The sequence below is a fragment of the Bos taurus genome, chromosome 29 (genome assembly GCF_002263795.3).
Source record: "Bos taurus isolate L1 Dominette 01449 registration number 42190680 breed Hereford chromosome 29, ARS-UCD2.0, whole genome shotgun sequence".
NCBI lineage: Eukaryota > Metazoa > Chordata > Mammalia > Artiodactyla > Bovidae > Bos > Bos taurus.
Window position 1 is genome coordinate 9,176,202 of NC_037356.1, and position 7,435 is coordinate 9,183,636.

A 7,435-nucleotide genomic window follows, 5' to 3' on the forward strand; every position below is an offset into this window, starting at 1 on the left:
AGCTTCAGTTTTTCACTCATAAGACAGGAATAATGATAATAGAGGAAGTTGCAGTACGCTTAAGGAAACAATAGGAGGGACTTCCCTGGTCATCCAGTGGTTAAGAATCCACCTTCCAATGCAGGAGGCACGGGTTCCATCCTTGGTCAAGGAACTAAGATCCCACATGCTTCAGGGCTATTAAGGCTGCGTGCTGAAACTAGAGAGAAGTCCACACAATGCAATGAAAATCCAGCAGGAAGCCAACTAAGATCGATGGAGCCAAAAATTTAAAGAATAAATAAGAAACAATGGGAAAAATTAAATGAAAAAAAAATTTTGGCTTCCAAACTACTAAACTTGGAGCTAGTACTGTAGGTTAGTCAGATATAGAAAGACAAGCATCATACGATATCACTTATACATAGAATCTTAAAAAAAAAAAAGAATACAAATTAACTTATTTATAAACCAGAAGTAGAGTCATGGATGTAGAAAATAAACTATGGCTACCAGGAGATAAGTGGGTGGAGGGATAAATTGGGAGATTGGGATTGGCATATACACACTACTATATACAGAATGGATAACTAATAAGAACCTGGTGGATAGTACAGGGAACTCTACTCAATACTCTGCAATGGCCTGAATGGAAAATAATTTAAAAACAAAAATAAGAGCATATGTATAACTGATTCACTCTGCTGTACACCTGAAACCAACACAACATTGTAAATCAAGTATACTCCAATAAAAGGTCTTTTAAAAAATGAGGGAGTGGAAATTCCCTTGTGGCGCTAGTGGTAAACAACTCACCTGCCAGTGAAAGAGACTTAAGAGACGTGGGTTTGATCCCTGCATTAAGATCCCCAGAGGAGCACATGGCAACCCACTCCAGAATTCTTGCCTAGAGAATCCCATGGACAGAGGAGCCTGGTGGGCTACAGTCCACGGGGTCAGAGACAACTGAAGAGACTTAGCACACAGAGCACAGCACCAGTGGTTAGGCATTTTCATTGCCTAGAGTCTGAGTTCAATTCCTGGTTGGGGAACTAAGTTCCCACAAGCCATATGATGTGACCAAAAAAAAAAAAATGACAGAAAAATCAAGATATTCCCAGATAAAAACTGAGGATGTTTATTACCTTTAGACATGCCCTGCAAGAAATGCTAAAGTGAATCTTGCAAACTGAAATGAAAGGACATTTGAAGTAACTCAAAGCCATGTGAAGAAATAAAGACCTCAGTAAAGGTGAGTACATGGGCAGTTACATAACCTAGTACTAAAGCTGGGCTTTCCAGGTGGTGCTAGTGGTAAAGAACCCGCCTGTCAATGCAGGAGACATAAGAGACCTGGGTCTGGCAGATCCCCTGGAGGAGGGCATGCCAACCCACTCCAGTATTCCTGCCTGGAGAATCTCATTAACAGAGGAGCCTGGCGGGCTACAGTCCATAGCGTCTCAAAGAGTCCGGACACGACTGAACAACTCCGCACACAGGCACTCATGCATTACTATTGTAACAGTGGTTTGTGATTTCAGTTTTTAGTTTTCTACATGATTTAAGAGACATACTTTTTTTTAGAAAGGAAATTGAGTATCTACAGCAAAGATAATAACAATATATTTCAGTGTTTATAAAATATACGAAAGTAAAATGTATGTCAACAATAGCACAGAGGCTGGAAGAGAGGAAATGGAAGCATACACTTGTTCTTATATGTAAAGTGTCATCATTTGAAGCTAGATTGGGACAGGTTAAACCAGTGTACTATAAATACAACAGAATTGTAACAAGTAAGCCCCCTCAACATGGAATTTAAAAATCAGTTAGTCCAAAAGAAGGCAGAAAAAGAGAACAAAAGCCAGACGAGACAAATAGAAAACAAATAGCAAGAGGGTAGATTCGAATTCAGGGCTTCCCAGGTGGCACCAGCAGTAAAGAGCCCACCTGCCAGTGCCGGTGGGTGTAAGAGGCACGGGTTCAGTCCCTGGGTCGGGAAGATGCCCTGGAGGAGACTATGGCAACCCACTCCAGTGGTCTTGCCTGGAGAATCCCATGAACAGAGGAGCTTGGAGGGCTACAGTCCATAGGGTCGCACAGAGTCAGACACAATTGAAGTGACTGAGCATGCATGCATACAGATTCAAATCCAACCATGTCGATAATCATATTAAATATAATCTGACTGGTCTAAACATATCTAATTAAAGGGCAGATATCATTAGATTAGTCAAAAAGCAAGAACCCCACTATAGGTTGCCTATCAGAAACATATTCAGAATATAAACAAAAAGGCAAAAACTAAATGGGTGGTAAAAAGTATACCACACTAACACTAATCAGTAAAAACTAGAGTGGTTATATTACCATCAGACAAGTTAGATTTCAGAGCAAAGGATGTTACCAGAGATAGAGTACCATTTCATAATGATAAAGGGGTCAATTTATGAACAAGACATAAAAATCTTAATTTTTACATCCTAATTATCCTATCACATTTATGCTCTTAATAACAGAGCTTCAAAATATATGAAGCAAAACCCAATAATTTGAAGACTACTAGTTTTTTTTATTTTCTTAGTACAAAGACATGATTTTTATGTTTGTTAGTCTCTCAGTCATGTCCAACTCTTTATGACCCCATGCACTGTAGCCTTGGGTCTCCTATGTTGTAGGCAAATTCTTTACCATCTGAGCCACCAGGGAAGCCCAATAGAAAGACATACCTATAATTTATTATTTTATATAAACTTCAAACTCATCTCAAACTATAATAATATTTCTCTTGAACAAGGACATTACCTATAGAGAATGACTAAAATTTGATGTGCTGACACAAATTACTTCCAAATTTTCCCACAAAAAACAGCAGACCCATATGGCTTTAATGGTGAATTCTTCAAAATATTTAAGGAAAAAATAATACTGAATTTACAAATACTCAAAGAATAGAAAAAGAGAGAAGACTTCTGATCTCAATTTTTTAAGATCAGTAAAACATTCATTCCAAACCTAAAAAAGACATTACAAAAAAGAAAAATTACAGGCCAGTGTCTCTTTTGAATGTAAATGTAAAAATCCTGACAAAATATCAGTAAACAGGATTCCAGGGATATTAAAAAAAAAAAAAAATGTGATGCATCACAGCCAAGAGGGGTTTATTCCAGGAATAAAAGGACAGTTTAATGTTTTAAAACTCCATGAGTGTCATTCACAACATTAACAGAATTTTTAAAAATAGGGGGAAAGTGCAATCATGTCACTAGACGGAGAAAGCACATCTGATAAAACTAAAATGCATTCACAATTTCAGAAGGAAGAATCCTCAACAAGGTAGAAATGGGAGGAAATAGGGTTTCTGAAAAATTATCTAGTAATAAAAGCCTATAGGTAAGGACTTGCCTGGTGGTCCCGTGGATAAGACTCTGTTCATAGTGCAGGGGGCCCAGGTTCAATCCCTGGTCAGAGAACTAGATGCCACATGCAGCAATGAAGCTCTTGTGTGCTGTGACTAAGACCCAGTGCAGCCAGATAAATTGAAAAGAAATTTATTTTTTTTAACACCATTTTCAGTGGTGCCACAGTCAAAGCTTTCTCCCCAACAAGATGAGCACCACAGCTTTTATCATCATTGTGCTGGAGGCCCTACATGGTGCTATAAGACGAGAAATAAACAAAAGATACACTGCTGGGAAAAAAGTAGAGTGATTTTTCACTCGCATTTTACATGACTGTACAAAATCTGAAAACATATCAACTATTAAAATCATAAGTTTATCAACAAGCTCTTTAGATATAAGCTTAAGGTATAGAAGTGAAAGTGAAAGCCACTCAGTCGTGTCCGACTCTTTGAGACCCCATGGACTGTACAGTCCATGGAATTCTCCAAAGTGGAATATTGGAGTGGGTAGCTATTCCCTTCTCCAGGGGATCATCCCAACCCAAGGATTGAATCCAGGTCTCCCGCATTGCAGGCAGATTCTTTACCAGCTGAGCCACAAGTGAAGCCCAACGTATAAAAAAACAACTGTATTTCTATGTACTATCAAGAAATGATCAGAAAATGAAATGTTTAAAAATGCCATTTATATTAGAATGAAAAAATCAAACATCTAAGAACAAGTTTAAGAAGTTTCATAAAGCTAATGTTGAAAACTGCAAAATATTGCAAGTTTGTACTATAGCTGCTGCTGCTGCTGCTGCAAAGTCGCTTTGGTCGTGTCCGACTCTGTACGACCCCATAGGCTCCCCCGTCCCTGGGATTCTCCAGGCAAGAACACTGGAGTGGGTTGCCATTTACTTCTCCAATGCATGAAAATGAAAAGTGAGAGTGAAGTCGCTCAGTTATGTCTGACTCTTCTCGACCCCATGGACTGCAGCCCACCAGGCTCCTCCGTCCATGGGATTTTCCAGGCAAGAGTACTGGAGTGGGTTGCCATTGCCTTCTCCGTTGTACTATAGAAAGAAATTTAAAATGACCTAAATAACTGGAGAGCAAAATCATGTTTATGAATCAAAAGACTGAATATTGATGTCAGTTTTCCCCAACTTGCATGAATATTTAGTGGCTACTGACAGGTTGAATCTTAAATTTATCTGGAAATACAAAGAATCTAGAATAGCCAAGACTATCGTAAAGATGAATAAAATCACAGAACTTATACTATCAGAGTTCAAGATTTACTATAAAGCTGCACTAATTAAGACAGCAGGCTTCCCAGGGGGAGAAGTGGTAAAGAATCCAGCTGCCAAGGAGGAGACATGAGTTCAGTCTCTGGGCCAGTGAGATCACCTGGAGGAGGAAATGGCAACCCACTCCAGTATTCGTGCCTGGAAAATTCCATGGACGGAGGAGCCTGGTGGGCTATAGTCCACGGGGTCACAAAGAGTCGGACGTGACTTAGCAACTAAATAGCAACAACAGTTAAGACAGTGGAGCATTAGTGCAGGGATAGACCAATATAACAAAACAGAGATCAGAAATACCCTGTATTTATAGTCACTTGGTTTATGACAAAAGTGTCATCACAATTCAGCAGGGAACTGATAGTATTCTTCATTAGAAGCCGCTTTAACAACTTCATATTCATATGGGAAAAGCAATAAACCCTACCTCACATCAAGCTCCAAAATCAATTCAAGGTGGATCATAGATCTAAACATGAAAGCTAGAAAATAAAGCTCTAGAAGAAAAGGTAGGAAAGTAACTTCACAGGTTTCGAGTAGGCAAAGATTTCTTACACGAAACAGAAAAAGCACTGACTTCAGAAGACAAAATTCTTGAATGTGACTTCATTAAAACTGAGAACTTCTATCATCAGAACACATTAGCAGGAAACTGGATAGGCAAATTACAAACTGGGAGAATATATTTGTAATACATATATCTGACATATCTGATAAAGAATTATACCCATAATATATAAAGAACTTCATAGATCAATAAGAAAGCCTTTAAAATTGACAAAATACTTGAACATGGACTTCTTACAAAAGGAAGCGAAACAGACATACCTTATGACATCTATTTCACTCCTAAGTATATCTTCCCCTAAACAACATATCAAGTACATATGTCTATAAAAACTTATATAAGAATATTTTCATCACCTTTACTCCTAATAGCCAAAAACTATCAACAACCTAAATACCCATTAGTGGGTGAATAAATGAACAAACTGTGGTGTGTTCATATAAAGGACTATGACAACCATAAAAATAAGAAACTACTGACATGCAGAACACAGATAAATCTTCAAAATATTATGATGAGCAAAAAAAAGAAAAACGCAAGAGTACCAACTATAGATTACGTGTATCTGAACCTGAAAAATCAGCAAACTAATTTATGTGATAGAATTCAGAAAACCTACCTCTGGGACTCACTTGGTGATCCAGTGGCTAAGACACCATGCTTTCAACGCAGGGGAACCAGGTTCCATCTCTGATCAGGAAGCTAGATCTCTCACGCCACAACAAAGATCAAAGATCCCATGTGCCACAGCAAAGACCCAGTGCAGCCAAATAAACAATAAATAATTAAAAAAGAAAAAAGAAAACCTCCCTCTGAGAACTAGGGTATCAACCCGAAGGCAGCACAGAAAGTTTCCTCAGGGGCTGAAAATGTTCTGTATCTTGATCTGGGTGGTGATTACACGAGTATATAGACCTGTGAAAACACACACGTGCTTAATATTTATTTTACTATATGTACATTAAACTCTAATTTTAAAAAGAGTACGGACCATCAAGGCACATATTATTTAGCATGTGGCATGCACAACCTTTGCACAGCATATTCTTTAGTATCAGGAGATTTAAAAATTAAATCTTCTTAGTTCTGCCTAGGAACACAATAAAAGTTAAGACTTTGGGACTGAGAGTCAATCCTTAAGCATAAAAAATTTGTTGAGCTTCTTATTATTTGCTACATTTAAACAGAAACCTGAAAGATGTAAATATCCTCAGCTATGAGAACATTTAATGGAAAACTAAGCCTGAGGCCTTAAATTTTCTGTTCTGGAAAACCTGGGCATGGTACTCAATTTCTATGAGTCTTAGCTCCATTGTCAGTAAAATGGGATCATAATCATTCTAAGCTGTATTAAGGATTTAATGAGATAACATAAAGAGTTATTATCATAAGCACACAATAAATTATAATTGCTTAAGTCATGGAATGGCCTTCCCAGGTGGCACAGTGATAAAGAATGGCAACCCACTCAGGTATTCTTGCCTGGGAAATCCCATGGACAGGGAGCCTGGGGGTCTGCAGTCTGGGGGTTCACAAAGAGTCAGACACGACTGAGTGACTGAGCATGATGTATAAAACATGTAATAAGTTACAAACAGAATGAATGCATCAGTAATATAGCATGGGCTTTTTCTTAGTCTTCTATATATATAGTGTAGATGTTGCATAAACATTTGGGATCTGGTGTATTTTAATGTAACACCTGTTTTGCAATGTGTCTGGTCCAATGCAGCTCTAGCACAGAAAATGAGAGGATGAGAAAAATTGGGAAGCTGAAGAACAGTTATGGCTAAGGAAAACAGGGGATAGAATTAGAATAGTTATTTCAAACAGACAGCTCACTTTTCCAAGTTCAGATCACAGGATACAGAATTGAAATGAGTCAGACTCAGCTGGTAAAGAATCCGCCTGCAACATGGGAGACCTGGGTTCGACCCCTGGGTTGGGAAGATACCCTGGAGAATGGGAAGGCTACCCACTCCAGTATTCTGGCCTGGAGAATTCCATGGACTGTAGAGTCCATGGGGTCGCTAAGAGTTGGACACGACTGAGCGACTTTCATTTTGAGCGTCCCTTGCAGCTCAGTCGGTAAAGGACCTGAAATGCAGGAGACCCAGGTTCAATTCCTGGGTCAGGAAGACCCCCTGGAGAAGGAAATGGCAACCCACTCCAGTACTCTTGCCTGGAGAATTCTATGGA